The sequence below is a fragment of the Ips typographus genome, linkage group LG3, assembly GCF_016097725.1.
Source record: "Ips typographus isolate SLU linkage group LG3, UJ_Ityp_2.0, whole genome shotgun sequence".
NCBI lineage: Eukaryota > Metazoa > Arthropoda > Insecta > Coleoptera > Curculionidae > Ips > Ips typographus.
In genome coordinates, this window is record NC_138424.1 from 19,276,918 (window position 1) to 19,304,061 (window position 27,144).

At 34.1% G+C, this 27,144-nt stretch overlaps 1 protein-coding gene and 1 long non-coding RNA gene across 9 annotated transcripts in view; both read right to left on the minus strand.

Annotated features, from left to right (window-relative positions):
• Positions 1-27,144, minus strand: part of nrm (neuromusculin) — a 527,634-nt gene that overhangs the window by 221,444 nt on the left and 279,046 nt on the right. The window lies entirely within an intron of this gene.
• LOC145727173 (uncharacterized) lies at positions 10,525-11,347 on the minus strand. The gene is made up of 3 exons (XR_014177796.1): positions 11,294-11,347; positions 10,986-11,231; positions 10,525-10,930 (listed from the first exon to the last, which is right to left on the minus strand). It is a non-coding gene; the product is annotated as an uncharacterized LOC145727173 (long non-coding RNA).

The following is a 27,144-nucleotide window of genomic DNA, read 5'->3' on the forward strand; positions in this document are numbered from 1 at the left end:
ATATTTGTTTTCGTTCCTCTTAATATGTTCAAGGTACGCAAGGCTTCTTCTCTTGACGGTATACATTACTTGCAAGTTCTTTATTCTCTCTATCACTGTCCTGTTGGTCCCTCTGTCCACCCATGATATTCTCAGCATCCTCCTGTAAAACCACATTTCGAAAACTTCGAGTTTCCTTTGTGTTGCCTCAGTAACTAACCATGATTCCGTCACATAGAGAAGAATCAAGAAAATATAACATTGGAGAAGTCTGATATTGATGAACGTTGAGGTTGTGACTTAAACAGTGTAGCCATTTGGTTGAAGGTGGCCTTTGCTTTCTCTATTCCACACCTGGGTGCGTATTCTTGAAACGAGGGAAGGGAATTGTTAAGAGAAAGATCTGTAGAATGTGACAGGAATCCGTCATTGTCAGCTTCTTCTGTCACATTCTATCAACCCTTCCCTTGAGAATTCCGTTCCCTGCTTTGTCTGTTGTTGATCGTTAAGCCGTATCTTCCACCAGTTTCTCTCCAGGATTACTAAAAATTGTCATTTTGGCAACATTGCTAAAATGCAATTCTCGTATGATTAAAACAAAAAATACAATTTTCGCAACAAATTAATGCTAATTTTTAAAAATGAGACCATTTAGCAACATTGCATACATTTATTTGTAAATTAGGGAAAATACTTAATTTAACAACATTGCTAAAATGCAATTATTGCTCATTTATGAGTGATTTTAGGAAAAATGGTTAAGTTGGCTACGTTGCCAGATTTTGGACTAAATTAGAAAAACTGTCTATTTATAAGTGATTTAAAAAAAAATACAGTTTGACAATATTACAAAATTTTTATTCATACTAAATCACAAAGTGGTTAATTTGGCAACAGTGCAAAATTGCCATTATTGTGCATTTTTGAGTTTTTAGAAAAAATTGCAATTTGTCAACATTGCTTTAATTTAGGACTAAATTCAGAAAATGGTCAGTTTAGCAACATTGCTAAAATCTGCCAGATGCCTCTAAGCACCATTAGCAATGGCCAGAAGCCTCTAAAAGTCCTTTCAACCTGCCAGAAGCTTCTAGAAACTACTTAACACTGCCTGTAAGCCTCTGGCAGCCATTTGCAATTGCCAGAAGCCTCTAAGCACTATTTAAATCATTGGAAAGCTGCCTCTTTAAGTCTAAATATGTTGTTAAAAGTATATCTACAAAATATGTAGGTAAAGTTAAAAATTTTCGGAAGGTTTCTCATATTTCTGAGCTTTCCATGTTTTACGAGCATGTAGTTTCGAGGATTTTGACACATTTCGGTTATTTCTCGTCAGTGTAAAAATACTGAAATCTACATTGAATCGTTGTGAAATTATCTTCGGAAAGTTTTACGTCTTTTAAATCTCAAATCCTTTTTAAAGGTAATAAGGCAAACAAATTTATAAGAAAAAATAAAAAAAAATTATTATTTTTTAAAACATAAATTTATGAGTGATCAGATCAGAATATCTGATACATCATGTGACCAATATGAAGCTTTAGAGCATTGGTTTGTAATGGTTCAAAGATTTTAAAATTATTGTTCAAGACAAAACAAGAACCTTTCAGAAAGTGTAATAATTGTAATACCTAAACTCGTCTAATGAATCGCTAACTTGCAACAGTCAAGTTTATTCCCCCGATTACTTCGAAATGTAAAATTCTTCTTCCAGTCTGAGACACTTATTACAAATGCAAATAAACATTGAATTGCTAAAACGCCTGAAACATTCCCGGTTTTTTGCACTCTGCCCATAATTTGCATTCGAAATCGGAGCTGGAACCGGAATATTCTGCATATTATTAATATTACCGGCCAGTGAAATTCTCCATTTTTATGTGTCGTTTCCATAATTAATTTAAATGCATTTCGTATGGTTTAACAGAAAATTAAGTGAAAATGGCGCTTTCAATAAAATAAGAGCGTTGCATAGTTCAGATGTCTTGGGATAATTTATAAAAGATGTTCCGGAACTTATTGTAGTGCGTATATTTATCAAAAGTTATGCAAATAGATGTGAATATTTCCTTATATAGAAGCTCTATGTTCTGATTATTAGACATGACAGCCACAACATAAAGCTAGAAGCACTCTTCCTGCCAGGACTGGAAAATGATCCTAAAAATCACAAATGTAAGATTTCGGTGCTGATTTGTGAAACTGTCAAGAAAAAGAAGCACTTTTGCTTAGAGATTAGACTACAGTAAGGCTTTTGATAAAGTAAAACATGACCAACTCATCGAAACATTAGTAAAGAAAAGGATAAACCTCAAAGACATAAGAATAATCTCAATTATAAGCTATGGTGGAAAGGCAGTAATAGGAATAGAACACATAACATCAGAAGAAATAGGTGTACGGAAAGGGGGTGTACTTAATCCAGATTTTAATGTTGTACACCAATCCTCTTTAATCTATAGTCAGAAGATATAGTAAAAATGCACTTGATCAGCAGAACACAGAAATTAAAATTAACGATGTGATAGTAAATAATCTGATATACGCGGACGACACAGTTATTTTAGCTAGAACACATGAGAATCTACAGACGCTACTTAATAGAATAATCACAGTTAGTGAAGAATATCACTGAAAAGTAGCAAAGTAAAATATGTGCTGATAACAAAAACACACCAAGACATTCGTATGATATAAATATGTAAAAGTAAGAGAATACAGATACTTAGGCACAACCATTAATAAAAATATGATAGTTTCCAACAAATACAAATCAGAATAAAACAGGCCAGAAGCACATTTGAAAAAAATCAAGCTTCTTCAACGAAAACTACGACTGATGAGATGCTATATCCTATCTGTACTGTGACTGTGACATGAGGAGAAATGTACCAGATATACCAGAGGATACTTGGAATTTCCTGGGTGGAGAGAGTAACCAATGTGGAAGTGATGAGACATCTGCATAAGGACAGAGAAATAATACCAACAATACAGAGAATAAAATTGGAACATACATGATATGTCATGAGAGAAGAGAAATATCGAATATTACTAAACATTATGCAGGGGAAAACCCAAGGAAATACACACACCAGCAAAATTAGAGAAACGGTGAAAATTTAGACTTAGTTTAAAATCAATTTCCTCTTCAATCCTCTCGATTTTGATCATCTTTTTTATGAATTGTAGCTTTATTCTTCATGAATACATCTGTCTTATTACGATTTTTAAATGGTTCGTCTTTATGTCATATACAGGAACGAAATGGAAGTAAGGATTTTTCTATGCTCTTTAAGACACTCTGTGGAGAAAACAACTGAGAATTGAAAAGAGTTTGTAACATCAAATTGTAGCCCGTTATTTTCTGAACATTTTCCTTTTTTATTCCCTTTGATATCTCAATTATTAAAGAAAATACAGGGTTTCAAAGAAAATGTGGATATTGATCTTATTTTTCTACACATGTTTTAGAGGTAATCTATTGCCATGGTTTCCTAATCAAATTTGCTATACGTCATCGGTTCTTGTCAAGTGAAAGTCAAGAACATTCATCATTTTGATTCTTAAACATCCAACATGGATGATATGGCTTCTACTGATGTGGCGAAGGCTGTAGAATTGATAGAAATTGGTACAAGTTACAGCGATGTTACTGACATGTTATGAAAATCAAAATCTACATTATATCGTAATGCGAGACAAACGGGAGAGTATGTGAGGAGATCAAGGAAGAAAACGGTCAACCACGGCTAGAGATGACAGATTCATAGTCTTGCAAACATTATTGAATAGGCGTAAAACAGTACCGCAACTAGAAGAAGTACGTGGAAGAAGAACTAGTGCTCGGACCATTAGCAGAAGGGTTAGGAAGTTGGTTTGAAGGCCTATAGAACCCAGAAAGCTCCATTACTCCAGCGACGTCATCAGGTGGCCAGGCTTTGTTAGGGAGCAAGAAAATTGGAAAAATGATCAATGGGCTAATGTTTTGTTCACAGATGAGAGTCGATTTTGTGTTAATTCCATCAACGGCAAGGAAAGGTTATAAGATGAACAATTTAATTTTACTCCCACTGTCTCCTATGGTGGAGGCTCAGTGATGGTCTGGGGTGGAATATGCTTAGGGGCACGAACAGAGTTGGTGGTTGTTAATGGAACTTTAAATGCAGATGGATACATTTGAGATGGTTTGCAAGAGCATGTCATACCATTCGCCCTCCATATCGGAGAAACCTTTTCGCTAATGCACGACAATGCCTGCCCTCACAAGGCTCGTTGTATCTCCGACTTTTTGAATGTCGTCGGAATAAGAACAATGGCCTGTTCGGCATGTTCTCCAGACATTAATCCCATTGAACATGTCTGGGACATGATAGCTAGACGATTAAGGTCCACAACTCCTGCAGTTCAAAATCCCGCACCAATAGCAGCTGCTCTGGTTGAGATTTGGAACAATCTGCCTCAAGATATGATTGATAATGTCATCAGAAGCATGAGGAGGCGGATGATTTTAAATTACTCCTGTATACTTTTAAGCATTCTTGACACAATAAGCTGATAGGTAAAAGTGTGACGTGACCAATATTTAACTTAAAGTAAAAAGTTCTCAGAGAAACGACATTAATTTCATATCCAATTCGAGTGTCGACGTTGATAAAATTAAGATAAATATTCACGTTTTCTTCGAAACTCTGTATTTTTTCTAATAATTCCGATATCAGAGCGAATAAAAAAAGAAAATGTTCAGAAATGAACGGGTCACAATTTGATGTTATAAAGTGATGTCAATTGTCAGTTGTTCAATCCACAGGGTGTCTCAAAAACACCGAAAATTCCTTACCTCCTTTAACTCCCTATATGACATAAAGACAAACCATTTAAAAATGGTAATAAGGCAGATGTATTCATGAAGATTAAAGCTGCAATACATAAAAAAATATGAAGGAAATCGAGCGAAGAGTTTGTGTGTGTAGATTCATAGGAAGGACAGGGAATGGTTTGGATGCAGTAACAACGAATTATTTAGAGCTGCGGTCTAAAAAGTAAAGATTGTCCTGATGATTGCCAACCTTCAAAACGCATGATGATACCTAAAGAAGAATAAAACTGTCAATAGATGAAGGATATAAGGAATAAGTAGGATAAGTGAATTTTCTCGGTTTTATTTCTCAAAAACGCCTTGAACAAAAAACTTTACATTTTGTTACGAATTTACAGGCGTTGTCGTTTCTGTGTATTTGACTGTGACATCTTTTACAAGATCTGTCACAGTCAAAGCAACCTTACATCTAAACCTGCTTAAATACTTTCGGTGCATACGACAGTAAGTAATTTATGATTCCTAGTGTATCTTAAGTCGGTCAGATCAAAAATTTGAAACTTTACTGGTTTCGTTTGGACCAATGAGGTTTCTTCCAAAAAGATGTGCGTTCTTCAAACCTATTTCAGGGTCTAATTTCAGAACAAACTTGCAAATTTGCTGCTTTCTGTCGAACATTTGGTTTTGAAAGTTGCTTTTCTTGAAGTTTTGTCTTCTAGGAAAAAGCTACCATGTCAAATAGCATAGATACAGCTTTTTTGGCAGTTCTGTTTTGTAACGTATTGGAAATTGTCTAGTAAACATCCAACAACCGATTACCGCACTTAAACTTTCATATAAATGTGTAGAGTCTCCAACCAAAAACCGATCAACTTTTTCTCAAACGGCAGTTAACCTGAAAAAAAAGCGAACGCAAAGTTCACGAAGACATATTTCACTTGATGCGAGTTTGATTTATATTTTATTCCGTACGCGTGGGTTTTCACGAGCGGAACCTCAGAGAGTAGCATGGAGACACTCCACCTTTCTCGACGTATATTATTTCGTGCTGTTTTCTAAAGGTGTACGATGGGAGAGAGGTAAATATGAAGTCACTGTGAGACCTACGTGCTCTGAATTGCTAGTCCCTTCATGTTGATTTGCTATCGTTTTTTTCTTCTTCCCGTTAGATGTTCGGGAGGGAGAGGATGCCAACCTTGAAGTACTTATTTTCCTAGGTGCGTATTCGATGAAACACATTTTCTGTGCGCGTTTTGTGTTCCGAAAATTTGTTTTCCGACAATACGTGCCGAATATAGTTTAGAAGATGCAAAATTTAGAAGTAGTCACGAGCATATGTAAGTTACGGATGAAGACAAGGTTGTAATTCGTATTTCACAAATTTGTACAAATCAATAAAAATCGTTTACAAACATTTACATTTTACAAACTATTGTGAATAAATAATTGTACATTGGCACAAAAATCAAAACAAAATTTGCTACAAAGACTAAAATGAAAGAGGAAATGTAAATGGGTAAATTTTCCAAATATTTTTTTATCTTAAAGGGGCGTTGTTTTAGATTTGCACCTAAATTTTATTGTTGCAATGTGCCTTCTGAAATTGTTACTGTATGGTCAAACTTGCGCTAAATATTAAATTAGATTAAATTTGTACCAATCAAACAAAAGGGTCTATAAATTAAAATGATTCATTGAATGGCATTTCAATATTGTCAAACAAAAACAAATTCTTATTTACCATAAAAATATTTCATTTTAATTGATTAGACTATAAGTACAACAACAAAATCTTATGGTTTAAGTTCCTATGCTATGTTTGTGCTTGTGTTACGTCGATATACAGTGTTGTCCATAAAGTGTGGAATTAATTCGATTAAAATTCAGGAAACTATCTTTCAGGAAAAAGCTGTAGCGCTTTTCTTGCGAATTTCTTCGGTTACGTTGCCTCGGGCGCCACCTTCGTTATTTATAGTGGCTGAAGGTCCACTTTGCGGTACCTGGGTAGCCTTTAGACAGCTGGAGAAAAGTTCCAAAGGGTTCGGGAAGAAAACAAAATTAAAACAACGGTTTGCACTAATCGCACTGTATTACGGCTCTCAATACTTACAGTAAATACTCACGGTAACGAATACCCAATGAAACGGAAATTACCTTATACGGTGGTACGGGGAAAGCGTGTAACGATAATGAAAACTACCTACGGACCCTTCACTACTGATTAGCCTGACTACTGTAGATTAAGACACGGTAAAAGTACGGCGGTACGGTACGGTTATGTAAAACTGACTACTCGGCGCCGGAATTTATTCCAAAAAAAAAAAAACCCAAAGAGGCCCAATTACGTGACCAGCGGTGTTCACGCCACTCGACCTAACCTCTAGGTGCCTCTCCCCGATTCCCCGGGGTTCGACAAATAGAGCCTCGGTTGCACACTGTTTCCCCAAGCGTGCAACAGAGGTTTTAAGTCTCGTGACGTTGCCAGTCACACAGCCGCTAATCCCTCCAGTATTCCCAAACCCGTTTACTGCTCCGTTTCCCCGGAGCTAAGCAAACGAGTCACAGGATTCACCGTTCCCGCTTGCTACACCGTTTCCCCGGTGTTCAACAAACAGGAACAGGACCAGAAGGATTACCTAACTGTTTTCACCAAAATTAGTAACTGTAGCCGGCGCCGTCTTATCAAAAACACCCTCAAACAGAAAACCCCGGAAAGCTATAGGAAATGCCCCAAACGAAAATCCCCTGAAAGATACTGAATATGCCCCAATTTACAGTTTATTATATTAACTACAGTTAACGGTACGGGTTTAAACAGCAAACGGAACAAATACCGGACGGTCGGTATGTGTCTATTTTTTACTTACAAGTTCGCGGAGATAAGAGATAACGGTCGGCACGGATCGGCTTAGCAGGCTGATTTCGATCTTTGCTGATCGAAGAATCCCTATTTTCCGGCTCGGGGCCTTCTTTTATACACAAATCCCACGGTGGGGGCTGTTAGTGGCGGTACCCACTCTCAGCGCCCACCGAACCATTTCGAACGGCACCGGACGGTCCCGATAAAATCGACGCCACGACGGCCTCGGTCTAGCACCCAGCAGTGAAGGTCACGCGCATTCAGATTTAATCAGCGAAAAATTAGTAACTTCGTTACAAAGCTTGGACACGTATGTTATTAATTTTACCTACGACCTCAGTGTAAATAGCTAATTACGCATAGTTTTCCGTTACGTAATGAACCTCTTTACGCACAGTTGTAAAAAAGCGCACAGTTTTAAGATCGGCTATTGACGGTTTTAAGACAAACTATTGCTCTAATGCAGGGGAAAATTTGATTTTGTTTGCATTTCTTCCTTTATCAGGGTATATTAGATGGAGATCATCGCGTAATGCAGTTTTAAGTAACTACCACTTCGTCTAGAATATTATCTGCAATAACAAACACATCAAGTAATATTACTGAAAGTTTTCCCTTTCTTCTTAATAACTGTAATGTCAACACAAATAATTATTTTAAAGACAACACTAATAATTATTTAAGTAACATGATTTGTGAATTTTTTTTATTACGTTATTATTTTTTTCTTTAGTGACATAATACCTATGATTAGTACAAATATGATGTCAATACGTTGAAAATATACTTTTTTAATGAAAAGTTAGTATGAATTATATGAATTGCGAAAACAGGACTTTCCCTTTGGTCGTAGGTAAAGTATAGTACGTCACACGTGCTCTAAGGCATTTTACGCACTCATGGAATTACTTTAACTTTGTTCATAGCGTGCGTAAAATGCTTCTTACAGCACTAGTTACGTAATATACTATTAAAGGCGCATTTTTTGAGAAAAAAATTAGATTAATACAGGGTGTCCCAAAATTGAGTTACGACCTTCCAGTTGACATTTTCAAATAAGAACCTTAATTTTTTGTTGCATTTATGGATTCTACGTAAGATTCTGGATGTTTTTCATGTAACATCCTATGTCGATATTCAACTGTTTTCAGCTTAAAAAAACATGTTTGTTTTTTTTTTTAGATAATCCATTAGTATACAGGGTGTCCCAAATTTGAGCAAGATGACCAAACTTATAATTTTTCAAATGGGATGATTAATTTTTTATTCGATTTTTGGAATCTACATCAAATTCTAGGCCTATTTCATGTAAAATGTCTGTATCGATCCTTATCTGATTTTGCTCTAGCAGTCTTGATTTGCCGTCCCTCAAATCGAGCAGAAATTCCGCACTTATCCAGAAAATCGTGAATAACTCGCTTATTTGAACCATCCTGTATATACGAGCCAGAGTAACAAAAGAAAGCTAATGAATGGTGCTCTAACGTGACGTTGAGCGAACACTGCTAAGTTTCCCGGTTCGGCCACTAGAGGGCGTCAAAGTTAAACATGTGTGGGCGACATGCCTTGCAAATACTGTCTCTCACAAATATGCAACCAGCAATACAGTTCTAATTCTCCAATATCACGCCGTCATTCCAACACCGTAGATGGGGCTGCCAAGCCTTACTGACGAGTCCAAAGGCAGCTCCTGGGACGAAACACACATTACTACGTCATTCCCCTCTTCTTGGATGTAACCTCCAAACATGCTTTTTTGTAGTTTTTGCTACATATCTCGGGAACGCTGCCTAAACTCCTTCAGGTTAATGATACAAAAATGACGTAAAGTGTCATTTGTAAAAATGTCATTTTTTAAGGGTGTCCACGCACTGAAAACCGTCAAAATTGACATCATTTCCAAGTCATTCCCAAAACCGTGTCAGTTGGGGCAAAATGGATGTCAGGGTGACACAGGGTGTCTCAGATGAGCGGCTGAGTAGAGGATGTCCCAAAAAAGTGAAAAACAATTTTTAGTTTCCGGGAAATATCTCAAAAATTGTGTAAAAAGCAAAAATGGTCAAAATTTTCAAAAAGCTTGACTTTGACGTCCTCTAGCAGTCAAACTATCACACCAATGATGTATTTCAGTGACCTTTTGTCGTAACTGTACAAACAACTAAATTATTTTACGTTAAAGCAAAAGAGGTTAAATCACTTTGAAGGGTTGTGAAGCTTGACTTTGACGCCGTCTAGCGGCCAAACCGTGCAACCTATTAACTTAAATGAGCATAGTTTTGAATAGGTCACGACCTGAGCTATCTTTTCACTTCAATCACTTTTGGTCGTCAACTGTCAAATAAGCAAGATATGGAAAATTTTTGGAAAAGTGCACGAAAATTTTGCTTAAATTTATTAATAAAAAAATAAATAATTTTTATTTTTTTTAAATTTTATTAAATTTATTTATTATTGAACACTATTTTCAATAAAACAAGTAATATTTTTCAACCGTTATTTTCTCATCAATAACGCATTTATTGTAATCAAATTTGTAGGTTGTAATCAAGTATTATTTTGTGTAGTAATTAAAATTATTAGGTACATAATAATTTTAATTACTACACTATTATTTTTTTTTTTAAATTTTCAATTTAACATTTATTTTAAAAAATATGTTCCTATCACGTGCGAAATGTATCTTCCTTGCACTCGACTAATGCCGCAACTTCAGTCAGCGTGCGGGAAAATATAACTTTCCCCACTTGTTAGGAAAATAACTGTTTTTGGGCAAAGTGTCTTGTCCCCATTTGTCTGGTAAGTGCATATCCAGTCATTGTGCGTACAAGACTTACTTTGCACACTTGTTAGGAATAATACTATTTTGTAATAATCGAGAAAATAAATTTCATGGTTATTGATAGCCAGTTGGCAAAAACGTGTGGAAAACCGTAATTTTTTTCACACCTTTAAGGAAATTAATGTTTATGAGGGATGCGGTATGTAAAATGTATAAATTGCGGTCCGGTTTCATTCGCCGTCACCTATCAAGAGAACTATACAAAATTAATGAGACCGCTCCCTATAAATCTCTACATAATTAACATCGACCTGACAGTTTTGCACCAGTTAGCTAAATCTGTTGTAATAAATCCTGCCGGGCCGAGTTTTAACTCGAAAATTAATTTAAAATTTGTTGGCCCACGTCGTTTTAGACCGTTTTTTTGCCCCTTTTGGCAGGATCCATTAGGGCAGCTTTGAAGTCGTTTCTTGCACGCTCTAACTCAACCTCAACACTAAGACAAGAAACTTTCTGAGCGTCGAGTATTTCGTTTGAACTATTGTGTTTACCTTAACGGTTTTTCCGCCCTCGGCTACACCTTCGAATTGTATTCCAGACTCGATTCCCGGAGAAAAATATCCTGCGAACTGTGCGAAGAGGGAGCTACTTAAATTGATTAACCGGTCACTTGTTTCTATTAGTTGAGGTTCTTCCGTAAACTTTGCGGCTCGGGTGTATCGTAATTTTGTTTGGTTGTGATATATTTATTTTCTTTGTGGATTAATTACTTAGCGCGTTAAAGTCTAGAACAGCAGCTGGATAAAAGGTGCAGAAATAAAGTTTAAACTAGATAAATTGTATTTACTTTAAACAGTACCTGAGGAAATTCGATTGAGGTAGTTGTGAAAGTCTTTCACTTTATTTAGATAATTTACAACCTTTTTGATAGCAACTTTACAAAATCTTACTTAAATCAAAACTAAACGCATTCGCACAGTTTTTTTGTTAATCCCACTAAAAACCACTCAAACATGGTCAAACACTTCCGCATCTGTTTTACAAATGCTAAGAACCTTTAAATACTATTAAAAATTTTCCAAAAACCTCCTTCACTTTCCAAGATTTGTTTATAATTTCCAGATGCTTCCAGAACCTTCTTAGAAAAGTCAAAGACTATTGAATCCCAGTAAAAACTACCCAAAAACAAAAATTACCACAGAAATGTCCTAGACGTTCCAAGATTTTTTTAAAGAATTGCCAGAGACTGTTAATCTTACTAAAAACCACTCAAACTTGGTCAAAGGCTTCTACAATTGTTTTACAAATGCCAAAAATCTTTAAATACTATTAAAAATTGTCCAAAAACGTCCTTAACCTTCAAATATTTTTTACAAATTGTCAGAGACCTCTACAATTTTCTTAGAAATTACAAAGGCCTCTGAATTCCACTAAAAAACACTCAAAAATTGCCAGAAAAGACTACAATTGTCTTACAAATGCCAAAGAACTTTGAATACTAGGCCTATGAAACTTCTTAAAATTGCCAAAAGCCTCTAGAATTTTCTTAGAAATGACAAAAACCCCTGAAAACCACTGAAAAATTGCCAGAAGCATTTACAATAATTGTCATACAAATGCCAGAAACCTTCATTCTACACTCTTCTACCCTTCTGTTATTTTTGGGCAATTAGCCAGCTCAATCATTTTAACACATTCTTTCGCAGTACTTTTCAAAGTTTTAGGCAATTAACCAGTACAACCATTTCAATACATTCTTCTAGTCTTCTCTTAAAAATGTTAGATAATTAGCCAGCACAATCATTTCAACACATTCGTCAATAAGCTTACATCAACTCCAAATTCCTCAACTTTGCCTCCATTTAACCAACTGTGTATCTCTTACCGTTTTCGAGATTCCCATACTTAGATACGAATTTGTAGCACGCTGTATATGTTTTCACGATATGGGAATTCAAAAAATACAAAAAAAAAACGAGTAAAATACCCTTGTCTTTTATTTTTTTTTTGAAAAATAAAATGTCTTAAATTGATTTGATTGAAATATCGAATTTTGAATAAAAACTGAGGGTGGTGAATTCACGGGACCAATTTACAAAGTCAATCATGTTTCAACAACCGTTGGCAACCGTCGCTTAAAGATCTGTCCAATGTCAACCAGAAAATGTTTCTTTGTGTTTATCGCAATTATTAATTTAAAGACAGCTAAAATAATTAGCTTATTTTAGAAAATGAACCATTTTGCTTGCTTGCTTTGCTAAAATGAGTGATTAAAGTAGGAAAATGGTAATTTGGAACTAAATAAGTGCCCCAAAAAAAAAGAAAAATTACCATTATCAAACCAACCCGTAAAATCAGATTTATTTAAGACGCTCGGTAATAACACAAATTATCTGTTAATTTGTGATTAATAGTATATTACGTAACTAGTGCTGAAAGAAGCATTTTACGCACGATATGGAAAAAGTTAAAAGTGTAATTATATGAGTGCGTAAAATGCCTTAGAGCACGTACTATACTTTACCTACGACCAAATGGAAAGTCCTCTTTTCGCAATTCATATAATTCAGAGTAACTTTTCATTAAAAAAGTATATTTTCAACGTATTGACATCATATTTGTACTAATTATGCCACTAAAGAAAAAAATAATAACTCAATAAAACAAAATTCACAAATCATATTACTTAACTAATTATTAGTGTTGTTCTTAAAATAATTATTTATGGTGACATTACAGTTATTAAGAAAAAAGAGAAAACTTTCAGTAATATTACTTGATGTGTTTGCTATTGCAGATAATATTCTAGACGAAGTGGTAGTTACTTAAAACTGTATGAACAATGCATTACGCATTATGATCTCCATCTAATATACTCTGATAAAGCAAGAAATGTAAACAAAATCAATTTGTCCCAACATTAGAGCGATAGTTTGTGACCCATCTAAAAACTGTGCGCTTTTTTTACAACTGTGTGTAAAGAGGTTTATTACGTAACGGAAAACTATGCGTAAATAGCTATTTACACTGAGGTCGTAGGTAAAATTAATAATTATGACAATGATTTTTTTGCAGTTTTGTAAATTATAAAAATTAGTAGCACAAAGCACACTGATTGCCATTTGTTTTTCATTGTCCAACGCCAACTATGACAAAAATTTAAAAAACGTTTTCTGCCCTTTAAAAAGTAAATAATTCCATCATCAAGTACCACGTGATTGAAAAGGATGTTTAAAGCGCTTTCCAAAAATGCAAAAATTCCAGATGTCGGCCATAAGAATTTACAAAGTTATCATCCATATCTCGGAAATCAATGACGATAGATTTTTTCTAATTACGTCATCGTGTTCTACGTAAAAATGGAATAGTGCCTTAGTTTCAAAACTCTTTTTCTCTCGGTTGAAAATGGTGAGGTTTTGTTTTTTGTTTATCAATCCCAATCCTCTGACCGGTTTCGCCGTATTACGGCTCATCAGAGAGGCTATAGGGCTTGATAACCAAAGAACAAAACCTTCGTTCCAGTATAGTCAACTGGATGCCAGAAATGATAGTTGTGTGCAACATCTGGTGACATCTGTACTCAACTCTATGAGTTAGAAAGTACAGATGGCGTTCCAAAATCTAGGAACAGCACCATTAATGCCGCATCATTCGGTAAACACCGATCTGATTGGTTGAAAATGGTGAGGTTTTGTTTTTTGTTTATCAATCCCAAAGATGAAAATGATCCTCTGTATTATCTTTAGAAAGTATCACTTTCCCCACCGGTTAGAAAAACAACACTATTTTCTGAAAATATAAAGGCTTTGAAGTAGACGAGGTTCCAGCAAACCGTAAAATACGGATGAATTGTTTCGGTAACATAAAAGTAGAGTTACGAGTTTCAATTTATATTCGCTCCAAAGCAAAACATAAAATATGGAAGATGTCATTACGGGGACATCCATCAAGACCAACTATATGCGAGGAACTATCTTTTATTTCGGTGTCGTTACGTACGAAATGGAAAAATATGAATACACAAGCAATAACAACAATTTTGTCAACAGTAAAACTCTGCAATTAACAGCAAAATATTTTCATTTTACAAGAAAACTTTCACTCAATTGCCTTCTGTACCAACGGCGGCTGGTGTTACTCTAACAAACTCCAAACCTCTAACAAGCTCTTTAGAGTACACGGTAACGATCGGGCTGCATTTTCCTGCTATTATAAACCTTTCCGAACCACTCGAACTACTTGAACCGAAAATATTTAACAAACGCCAGGCTTGTTTCCTGTTCGGGCATTGTAGTTTAAGAAATTTTCATTTCCACGTCGCTTGCTACGTAAGAGATATCGCAATCAATAAGCTCGACGAGTTATGACCGTTGTAGAGAAGCTCTAAAGGTTGTCAAATCGCTCAAAAACCTACTAAATTTAGAGCTTCTACACCTGCTTCACTATCAATCATAACAGACGACAACGTCCTCGTATTACCGAGAGTGTCGTAAGAGAAATCTCCGCAAAACGAGCGAAACAACTCGAGATAATGTACGATTATCTGCGGCAGTATGTCGGACGAAATATCGCTAGAGATAAGTGCCAGATTTTATGTCGAAATTCGGCTAAACAACCCGGTTATAACATTTGTGCCGGGATATTTATACCGGAAAAGGGGAAGATCGTAATGGATTGTGTTCCATTTTTCGCCTGTTTTTTTTATTTCCCTAATCGTTTGTCGCACCGTTTCGACTGACATTAAAGATTATAGGACGTGAAATATCTACTGTGCCCTTTGTTTCGCCACCTAGAAAATATAAAGAAGGGTTTGAGAGGAACGTTTACGACCGATGTTACGTTACCCTAATGTTCCTATTTTTTTTTTAAATTACCTTCTTTAAAAAAAGACAGTTGGTTTAGATAATCAGATAAACTTGTTGTCTTACTTATATATGCTGTACAGGGTGGCCCAGTTTTAAATATCAATAATTCACCAATCGATAGCCCATTAAAAAATAAGTTGACATATATTATGCCATTTTCCTGAAGAACGCTTCCTAAGGAAGACACAGACCTCCAAAGTTGCTACAACTGTCAGATCGTTTGACCAATTTTGATCAAATTTGGAACAAGTAATTATGAAATGAGAACTCGTTATGTGATGTGAATGACATTCTTCAAAATTGTTTAGACCCGTTGATATAGGGGGATAGTCTTTATTTTCTACGCTCACTGGATATTTTTCATAATTGACAAAAATGTCTACTTGGGTTATTGTATTTTTTACTTTAAACTGGTTCAAAAGGATTCAAATCTGGTCATCTGTGAGGTTTTCGAGTTAATTTGTGACACTGAAAATAGTCAAAAAACCGGATTGTTGGACTAATGTTTACTGGCGTTCAATTTTTAGACTATAGGTAGTGTAAAACTGATCATTCAATTCAAACTTTTTTTTATTCAATTAAACACTGTCCAAATTTTTGAACTCTTTTAATTCTAATAATTAGTGTTCAAGACTAATATTGTAGCATTTAATTCGAAAATTGTTTAATTTTATCAATGAAAGAGTATCTGAAACTTAATTTTTACTATAAAAAATACTTAAAATTCGATTTTTCCGTCTTAAAGCACAGTGAAGCGCCTAGAAGTCAATTTAACACTAACAAAGCGTAAAATGGCATGTTTAAGCTTATGGAAAATGTAAAAATAGTTTTTTACTGCTATGTCAAAAACTTGGTGTAGATAACCCTAAAACTCGATTTTCCAAGCTGAAAGCAGTTTTAAAGCCCTAAAAGTCTTCAAGTCAACTTTCATGAATCTAATGTCAATATCCTGTATTTAAGACTAAAATATTGAAATGTAATTTCAAATTATGAAAACTTACTTCAAACGCAAATTTTAAGCTTTTGATGTCACTTTTCATTGGTTCAGAGTCACTTTTAGGTGTCTAAGTCAATTTTCAAGGTTGAAATGTGTGAATTTGTGGTCAAAAATTCTAGATAAATTAGTTTTTCATGGCCACAATTCCATTTTCACTACTAAAGTTTTTCAACTTATCTGAATACTATACGCGAGGGGTGTGACACTTCAATAATATTTGGGTCACTCACCAAATAATATTAATAATATGCAATAATCTTACTAATCTTGATAATCCAATAATATAGTACATAATGCAATAATACTATTAATAATCTGAATAATACGAATAATACCCCATAATATAAATAATGCAGCATAATCTTGATAATACCACATAATCCAATAATATAGTAAATAATCTGAATAATACGAATAATACGGCATAATATGAAAAATCATAAAGAGGTGAGAATTGTTGGTTATTAAGAATAAATATAAACATTTTAAACCAACTAAACCAACTGAAGATTGAAAAGTGTAGAAATAATTATGCAGGTATGTTTTTTTTGCTTGGTTATTATAAGGAGCTTTTTGCTCGGCTTGTGACAATAATAAACTGACAATTTTTTTAATTTTATTTATTTATTCCCTAAGTATTTTGCCAAAATGTATTTATCGCCTTTAAATTAATAATTTATGCAATTACATATTAAATTACTAGCGGGTGATTAAATAAGAAACAACATGGGTAGTATTGAGGAAATTGAAACTGATACATGTTCGAAACAAAAATGAAATAAAAAAATATGACCATAAAAACCTCGATCAAAACACATTCAAAATATTGAAGTGATTGGTTCGCACATCTACGTGAAACCAGTAGTAAACTCGGATTTTGTTATGACAGCTTTATTTACTGATACCATTTTTGTATTCTAAATTATAATCATATATTATATTATAATAACAATTTTCAACTTACTCGTTTGCGCTTAAACTTTTGCGCTTTTGCAATAATATTGCATCATTAATATAATATGTAATAATCCAAATAGTAAAGAATAATCCTTAATAATACGCTAATCAAGCAATAATACGTATAATATCAGTATTATTTGGAATAATACAATAATACGGGTATAATACCAATATTATCAATAATATCGCATAATATTGAATAATCTATGATAATCCTCGTATTATATAATATGGGCCCAAATTTAAGAGAGTGTCACACCCCTCGACTATACGACTACTACAAAGACCGTTTTAAGCGTTTCACGTCAATTTTCACAGTTTCCAAGTCAATTGTCAAGCGGTTGTCAAGGCTAAAGTCTTTCAATTTGTCTGAAAACTGTGAAAACTGGTTACAAAGACAATTTTTAAGCCTCTCAAGGTAATTTTCACCGTTTCAAAGTAAATTTACTGGTTAATAAGTCAATTTTCAAAATTAAAGTCTTTCAATTTGTCTGGAAACTATGAAAACTAGCTCTACATAGACATTTTTTAAGCTTCTTAGGTCAATTTTCACCGTTTTCAAGACAATTCTTAAGTTGGGTTGGGTTGGTTAGTTCTAATTATCTCGTAAACAAAGTTTCAAATCAGCATTTTATAAAAGATACTTAAGTAATAATAATTAAGTAAAGTAAAAAAAATTGAAATTTTTGAAAAATATCCAGTGACGTAGAGAATAAGGTAGAAAAATTAACAGACAGAGACAGTTTCGACAAATGTCATTAAATCACCTAATGAGTATTAATTTCATATGTATTTGTTCCAAATTTGATTAAAATTGCTCCAGTGGTCTGACAGTTATGACAAGAAACCGATTTTTTAAACTAAACTTTTATGGACTGTATTTTCCTTGAGAAGCATTTTTCATGAAAATGACATAATGTATGTTAACTTATTTTTTGATGGGCTATCGAATGGTGAATTATTGACATTTAAAACTGGACCACCCTGTATATGAAAACATGCGTTTATCAGTCTATTTCATATCTCAAAGTGATCCATTTCTAAACAACATACAGTACGAGAAAATCAACTTCTCTCTCTCTAGTCGTTTAATTCATTGGTTGAAGTGTCGTGATCTTATGTATATCATTCATGTTATGGTGATTGTGATTGATCTCCATTTAATTCAGTCTCTAATGCACCTCATGTTGTCCTGAAGTGAATTTCCTGTGAATATCATCCATTCTCCTGCTGACATGTCCAAAAAACTTGAGAATTCGTTGTCTTACAATGGTTGACGGTCTTACATTAGTTTGATTGAAAAGTTCTTCTAATATTGACACGTTGGTTCTGTGAGCAGTCCAAGGGATTCTTAAAAGCCTTCTCCAAACCCACAATTCAAACCTGTCCAGTTTAGAAAGGTCCAGTCCACTTAGACATGCTGGACCATCATATGATCCATTTTTCAATTCATTATAATTGTCCGATATAAGCAAGTCTGGAATTTGAAAGCACTTGCTAAAGACAGGATATGACGTATCAAGTTTGGTTGCATCGGCCAGGTTGAAAGCGAAGAAAACGACCCAAACTACAAAGATTGAGAAGAAGAAAGTTAAGTCAAAAATTTGGTCAAAGTATAGCTCGGGACGATCAAAAGGTGTCAAATTCTGTCTATTGAATTGTTTACCCTCTGAAGGATCAGAAAAAGACCAGACAGGTGAAGATAACCAACTTGAAGGAATGTTCTACCTATCTATCTAAACAGCTCTACACCATCTTCGGATAAAGCTTCCTCTTCTTTCCTCCATGCCTCTCGTTGGCGGTTTGCGTCCATTTTACTCCAGCGTTATGTTATCTAAGGTTATATAGAAGAAAGACGTCATAGCCAAATCTACTCTGCTGTGGTAGCTACGGCGGTATTCCCATAAACCAAACCAAATTTAAAATATCTCAAAAACACAACCGTCACGTGAATTAAATAACTTGTGAGGTCATAAATTCTCTTGTCCAAATAGTGATGTGACAAATCTGAGCATGACTGTCATGTCCAGAAATTTAGTCTGTTTTCTCTTTCTTATCAGTAGCCAGAGAAAGAGTTAGATACTTTTTTGTCAAACTATACTTATACTTCTAAGTTACTGTACATACTTTTGTTAGAATTTAAATAGTTAGTTATTTTACCGTTTTACTTCCTGAATTTGTGCATAAAAAGTGTCCTTTAATAACAAAATATTGTTATTCGTGTCGTATTCGTATTGTCTCGTAATTAAAATTTAAAATATAACATCAACATTTTAGTATCAGTGATCAATCTTAGAAGTAAGTAAGAATTGCCGTTATCACGTGATCGTCAACTTTCCTGAATCATACTGTACTTTAGTTAATGTTTTCCACATTTTAGTAATCATATCCATTTTTGAGGTTATGACGTCGTAATAAATTATTTTGATTTCCTGTATAGTTAATAAGTGAAGCCACTGAGTAAAAAGAACAAGTATCAGAAGGTTTGTCACCTCTCTTATTCAACTCTGAAGAAATCTTTGGCGGAATTATCAGGTGGCATCAAAATCAATGGACAAGCAATCAACAACATTAGATGTGCCGACGACGCAGTAATTATAATGAAGCAAATAACAATGAAGAGCTACAAAATATTATGCAAAACATATACATAGCAAATGAAGAATATGGACTCTCTCTGAATATATCGAAAACAAAACATTATTAGCAAAAGTCAGCATCCTCCAGTGCGTCTAACGATAAACAATCAGGTGGACCACAACTGAGGCCACTTTAAAAAGACTGGAATCCTTCGAAATATGGACATATCGGCGTATTTGGAAAATATCCTGGACGGAACACATCACCAACATGGAAGTCATGCAGAGATTAGGGAAAGAGAAGGAAGTTGTCTTTACAGTAAAAAAACAGAAGCTAGAGTACTTCGGCCACATACTAAGACATGAAAAATACCGCCTTCTACAGTTGGTTGTCCAGGGCAAGGTGGATAGCAAGAAAAGACCAGGGAGGAGACGATATTGTTGGTTTGGATTGTCATCTGTTGACCTGTTTAGAAGCGCAGTAAACAAGATAAGAATAGCCATGTTAATAGGCAACGTCTGCAACGGATAAGGCAATGAGAGAAGCGAAGATCAGAAGGTAACAATGCCCGCGTTTGTCTATCAAGTGACAGGAGTTCATCATATTAGTATGAATATGATTGCAGTGGTAAGGTAACATCCGCTATGCTGACGACACGGCTTTAATTGCTGATAACATACACGACCTACAACAACTGGTCAACAAGGTAGGAGAACAGACCAAATCAATGGGCTTAAATATCAAAACCAAAAAAACAAAGTTTATGATTATCTCTAGAAACCTAAATATGTTTGGAAACTCCACCATAACATTTAACGCAAGGCCCATAGAAAGAGTAGATAAATTTAAATACTTGGGCATCTGGCTTTTCGAAGACTGGACATCAGACAAGGAAATAAAATGTCGCATTGAACAAACTCGACAGGCATTCCTAAGTCTTCGAAGAGTGCTTACCTGTTCCGATTTTGACCTTAACCTAAGGCTCAGATTCACTAAATGCTACGTTTGGTCGGTGCTTCTCTACGGTATGGAAGGTTGGACATTGAAGGCGGCTGCAATCAATTGGAGGCTTTCGAGATGTGGCTGTATCGCAGAATCCTGAAGATACCCTGGACGGCTAGACTAACAAACGAAGAAGTTCTAAGACGCGTCAACAGACAGCGTGAACTGTTCTGTTCAATCGATTAAGAGAAGAAGAACGGCATACCTGGGGCATATAATGCGAAACACGAAATATCAATTCTTACATCTATTGAGTGAAGGCAAGATCGAAGGCCGGAGAGGAATCGGAAGGAAAAAAATGTCTTGGCTGCGAAATATCAGACAGTGGACAGGGCTGAACGATGTACAGTCGCTGATACACACCGCAAGAAATAAGGAAGAAATGGAAAATGTTATCGCAAACATCCATTAGTGGATACGCATTGAAAGAAGAAGAAGGTAAGGTAACCTAAAAACTCGAAAAAAGTGGACAGGGAGCCTCAAAATTTGTGAGAAATATGTCGATCTATTGGCTATTAGCCAGAAAACGTCAATGTCACGTGAACATTCAACCAATAAAACCCAACATTTTCAGATTTTCAGTTGGAAACCAGTTTCAAATTGCCTCTGCGAATAACCTATGATTATAAAAGAAAATCTTGCTTTGATAATCTAATCTGAAATCTTGCTCTGCCTTAGTCTGTCGTGCTCTTTTTTGTTATGATTACATTATTTTCATTCATTGAGTGAAACTATAGTTATATCAAGCGATGCTTTGAAACATTCGGACAAGAAACTTGACATTCGAAAATATCCAACTCGAAAGTTACGAGTTTGGAACAAAATGAGGCACTATCGATAAGCCACCCACCAATAAAGTAGGTAATATTTTTGCCAGTCGGAAGGAAAACTCCATCCGGCTAGTTTCCAGGATCATAAAAATGTATTCGATTTAAACCTGACAATAAAGTCGAAGGCAAAAGCGAGCGTTCGGTCTGTCGAATCGAACTGAGGAGAAATAGTGTGTTTTGATTTCGCCGATAATATTTCTAGCAACAGTTGATAAATCGGAACACCGCTATTTTATTTCCGATTCCTTTTCGAACGGTTCCCGTAAAAAAAAACGACTATAAAAGTTTAATGGAGTTGATGAGAAGTTTCGAACATCTTCCAGAAAAAAACCGAACAGTGTTGCCGTAAGCCGTAATTACTTTAATTTCCCCAAAACATAATCCGCTTTGAAGCCAAATAGAATTTGGGCTTTTAAATTCAATTTGATGACAAACTTTGCGTCGGCCAAGGGAGCGTCGCGTCGTCTAAAGGAAATGTGGTAGAAATTAAGGCGTAATAGGTGTAATAAAGAGGGCGAGTAAGGAGACAAAAAGTGCTAAAACTTTTAATTGAATACTTAAAAGGTTTTCTTAGTCGGGTTTAACCTTAAGCAGATGCTTAAAATCGCTGTGAGTTGTTTGACTTGCCTTGGCTTTTTCAGCGAATTTAAAGGGTGAATGAATTTTTAGGTCGCCGCCAATCTCCTACATTCTTAAAATGTGGCAGTTATTTTAACAAAATCGGTAATATGTAAATTATAATGTTCATTCTGCAGATCAATTATTACTAAAGTTCGGATTAAAAATCACTAAAATCCTGACAAAAAGCGCTTAAAAATCAAAATTACCTATTTTCCTCAAAAAAGCATAGAAATCGGTCACAAAACTTTTTCATTGATTTCATTTCATTGCCAAATTTTTTAGAGTTCAAGTTCTAGAAATGTTTTGATGCTATAAATTGCTCTAGAAGCATACGGAAGATTTTAGATTGTATTGAAAACTTTCCAAATTTGTTTTGAACTACTTCAGGAGCATTTGGAAGGTTTTTGGACAGTTTAAAGACCATATTAAAGGTTCTGGAATGCTTTGGAGGCATTTGGAAATTTTTAGACGGTTCTAGAAGTTTTTGGAAGCTTCTAGAGTATTTTGATATCTTTTGGGAGCTTCTAGACTAGTTGAAGAGCATTTGAAAACTTTTAGACCATTTTGGAAGGCTTTCGACTGTTTGGGAAGCATTTTGGAATTTCTGTAGTGTTTTGAAATTTTCTTAAACTACTTTAAGAGAATTAAAGGTTTTGGACTGGTTTGAAAACATTTGAAACTTTGTAGATGGTTCTAGAAACTTTTGGAAGCTTTTAAACTCCTCTAGAAGCATACGATAACTTTTAAACTGTCTTGAGAACTTCTAGACTGTTCTAAAAGCTTTTGAAAGACTTTCGACTGCTTTAGAATCATTTTGGAGTTTCTGTAGAATATTAATTTATTTTTTAACTACTTAAAGAGCATTTGGAAGGTATTTCGACAGTTCAAAGAGCATATTGAAGGTTCTGGAATGCTTTGGAGGCGTTTGGAAATTTTTAGACGGTTCTAGAATATTTTGATATCTTTTGGGAGCTTCTAGACTAGTTGAAGAGCATTTGGAAACTTTTAGACCGTTTTGGAAGGCTTTCGCCTGCTTGGAAAGCATTTTAGAGTTTCTGTAGTGTTTTAAAAAAAATTTAAATTACTTACGGAGCATTTGGAAGGTTTTTGGACGGTTTAAAAAGCATATCGAAGGTTTTGAAATGCTTTAATGGCATTTGGAAATTCTTAGACAGTTCTAGAATTTTTTTCAAGCTTCTAGACTGTTTTGATATCTTTTGGGAGCTTCTAGACTAGTTGAAGAGCACTTGGAAACTTTTAGACCGTTTTGGAAGGCTTTCGACTGCTTGGGAAGCATTTTGGAGTTTCTGTAGTAATTTGAAATTTTCTTAAACTACTTTAAGGAAATTGAAGGTTTTGGACTACTTTTAAATCATTTGAAACCTTGTAGATGATTCTAGAAACTATTAAAAAAAAACTATTAGAAGCTTTTAAACTACTCTAGAAGCATACGGAAAATTTTAGACTGTCTTGATAGCTTCTAGACTGTTCTAAAAGCTTTTGAAAGACTTTCGACTGCTTTAGATTCATTTTGGAGTTTCTGTAGAATTTAAAAAAAAATTTGAACTACTTAAGAAGCATTTGGAAGGTTTTTGGATAGTTTAAAGAGCATATTGTAGGATCTGGAATGGTTCAGAGGCATTTGGAAGTTCTTAGACGGTTCTAGAATTTTTTGGAAACTTTTTGACGGATTTGATATCTTTTGGGAGCTTTTAGACTAGTTGAAGAGCATTTGGAAACTCTTAGACCGTTTTGGAAGACTTTCGACTGTTTTAGAAGCATTTTGGAGTTTCTGTAGTATTTTAAAGTCTTTTTAGACTACTTTAGGAGCATTTGGAAGGTTCCTGGAGAGTTCAAGCAGCATTAAACGTTTTGGACTGCTTTTACAGCATTTGACAATTTATGGAGGGTTCTACAAACTTAAGGAAAATTTTAAACTGCTTTAGAAACATACGGAAGCTTTTCTTAAAATTTTTTGAGAGCTTCTATAGACAAGTTGAGAAGCATTTTGGAAGCTTGTAGGCTGTTTCGTAAGCTATTGGAAGGCATTTTGGAGTTCTATAGTATTTTGGAATGTTTTACATTTTTTTAGACTACTTCAGCATTTGGAAATTATTTGGTTAGTTTACATTTGTAAATTGACACTTATCCATTTTGCAACAAATAATTGGTGCGTTTTTGTAAGCCTTCAATATCTTCATATAGCTATTGCAATTGAAGGGTGCACGGGAAAAACAAGCTAAGTCAAATTTTGAAGTTTTTGAGTACAGCAGTTTTATCTCTAAAATCGTTGTTAACTGGTCACCTATACGCATTAGAAACATAAATATTTTTTTATACATAAAGTAACATGCTTTTTTATTTAATATAATAATTACAAGGTTGTTGTTGAAGAAGATACAAAAATAGGTCTTGACTTAGCCTGTTTTTCACCAGATTTATATTATAAATATTAAATTCGTCAAACTTAAGTAGCAAACAAGGTAATTCATAAATTAAAATGTATGCCAAAAAATAATTAGTTGAAACCTTGTTTTTTTTTTTGTTGATAAAAGATTATTAAACTAATTAGTTACTAAAAAGATTGAAAGGTAAGTAGGTCATTCCCGTGTACGCCTATCCTAAAATATGTTCTATTAGACGACGTAACTCGATTTTCTTCTGACTAAGTTTGGACCCTGTATAACATCGCTATTGTCTATCAGGTGAAGCTGTTTTCTCAATTTGGCCAAAAATTGACTTAGCTTGTTTTTCCCGTGCACCCTTCAATTGTAAATTAACCTAAACAAAATAAAACCATACAAAAAATAGCAGTAAAAAGTAAAAAAGCATGAAAAAAATATGTGAAATGACGTGTTTTTGCGTTGTAAATGTCAAAGGTTGGTTGCTTTTATTATTTACAAGAAGCAAACTTCCTGGAAATCCGGACTCTAATTAAGAAAAAACCGAAAGTATGCTAAGTAAAAGGATATGACAATTACCTAACAATGTAATAAGAAAGGTAAATATTAACTAAAATTTTGACCTCTGGATTATTTAAAGCAAATAATAATTATCACCCCGAGCTACCAACTTAAACCACCCTGAGAACATTCGCGGAAGTACATCGTATAATATTTGTTAATGGTTGTTGTTTCTACTTCTATTACTCGGCCCAAAGTTTGCCTTACTCCAGAACCTAATATTGAAATTAACGATTATTTTGCATGAAAATAGGATTTTAATAACTTGGTAATGATAATTTCATGCTTGCTGTCTGTGATCAATAACAACAACTTTCTAACTTTGTAGTTGCAAAACAATAGCACAGACATGTAATAGAAATGTTTGATTTTTACAAACCAGAATCCTTTGGTATCACCATCTGCAGTCAACCAAAATCTAGTACGTACCTGAAACAAATAAACTTATGTTCAACAAAGTTTCTACTAAATGGCAATTGTTAAGTTTCTACTACTTTTATCTATTGGTAATATTGATCTATTCTCCGTCATGAGTAGAAATAGTTATTTTTTTGTTAGGTACTTGTTGTTTTATGTATGTTTTACTTTTTTTAGTATTAAACATATAATAGGATTGATACCAAGACATCCGGTGTTATGTGGGTTAAACAACTTTGCTTTAGAAGAGTTGTAAGTCCCTGTCAGATCTACAGGATCAATAAAATTATTTAAAAACGAAAAAAATATGAGCTTTTACCAATAAGCAAAAAGCCTTCTATTGGTTTCTTCCAACAATCCACGTTCTATCAAATACCAAACGATCTTGATCTTTTCAAAAAATATTTTTTATGGAGATGGTTTAAGTATCTTGGAAGAGACAAAACTAATTAAAATTCAATAAGTATTGGAATATTAGAGACTAGGCACATGTAAAAAACTGTTTATACAAAAAGTGAACCAGAGAAGAATATCGTTGACCACCCAGCGACAGGTGTTTCTACTTAATGGCTTCATCAGGCCTCTCATTCCATTTGTATGAGAAGATTCAAAAAGCAACTGGCATGGAAAAACGTACAGAACTTTGTTAAACAGTTACATGTTTCTATTGGTTATATTATTATGTTTCTCATATATTGTAACCAAACCTCACAACAACAATCACGTTAAAAATCGAGTTTTAAATCAATAACAATAACGATTTTTATTATCAAGTCATCAATAATTAAATTAATAATAGAACTGTAAAACTGTTAATTCACAAAAAAAATAAAAAAGAGGCAAATTTGTCATTTTGACGAAATTTATTAGCTTATTCATTCCACTGTAATACGGTTAATTTTGTGTTGAAAAACTCGTTTTATTAACAGAATTTTAGTAAATTACCTCTCTATAAAATCATAACATCTAAAATCAAGTTGAAAAACAAGGCGTATACGTTAAATCATAAAACTATACTATTTTTTTCATTGTGTATAATGCGTCAAATTTAAAGAAATAATTATTGAGATTCAAGTAAAACATTTAACAAAAATCTAAATAGACATCTTAAGATAAATCCTGTAATAAAGAATTAATATGTTTCATAATTTCTGATCTTACGATGGTTACTTTATCATTATTGTATCCGTAAGATTCACAGACAATTTCTGCCAATTGACAGTTTTAATTTAAATTCAGTTACTTTACCACAATAATTATTAGAATTGTCTAAAATTGATCAACAAAATAGAAGTTGCATAGCTTGGGAATAAAGAAACTTTTTAAAAAAAAATGTTAAATACAATAAGTTTTAGGGAATATTGCGTCACAAGGGTTTAATCCTAGCAACAACGCTTTCAACTCACAAGAAGTGACACAATTTTTATATTAAAATATTTCAAAAACTGAAAAAGTTAGACAGTTTGTTCAAACGC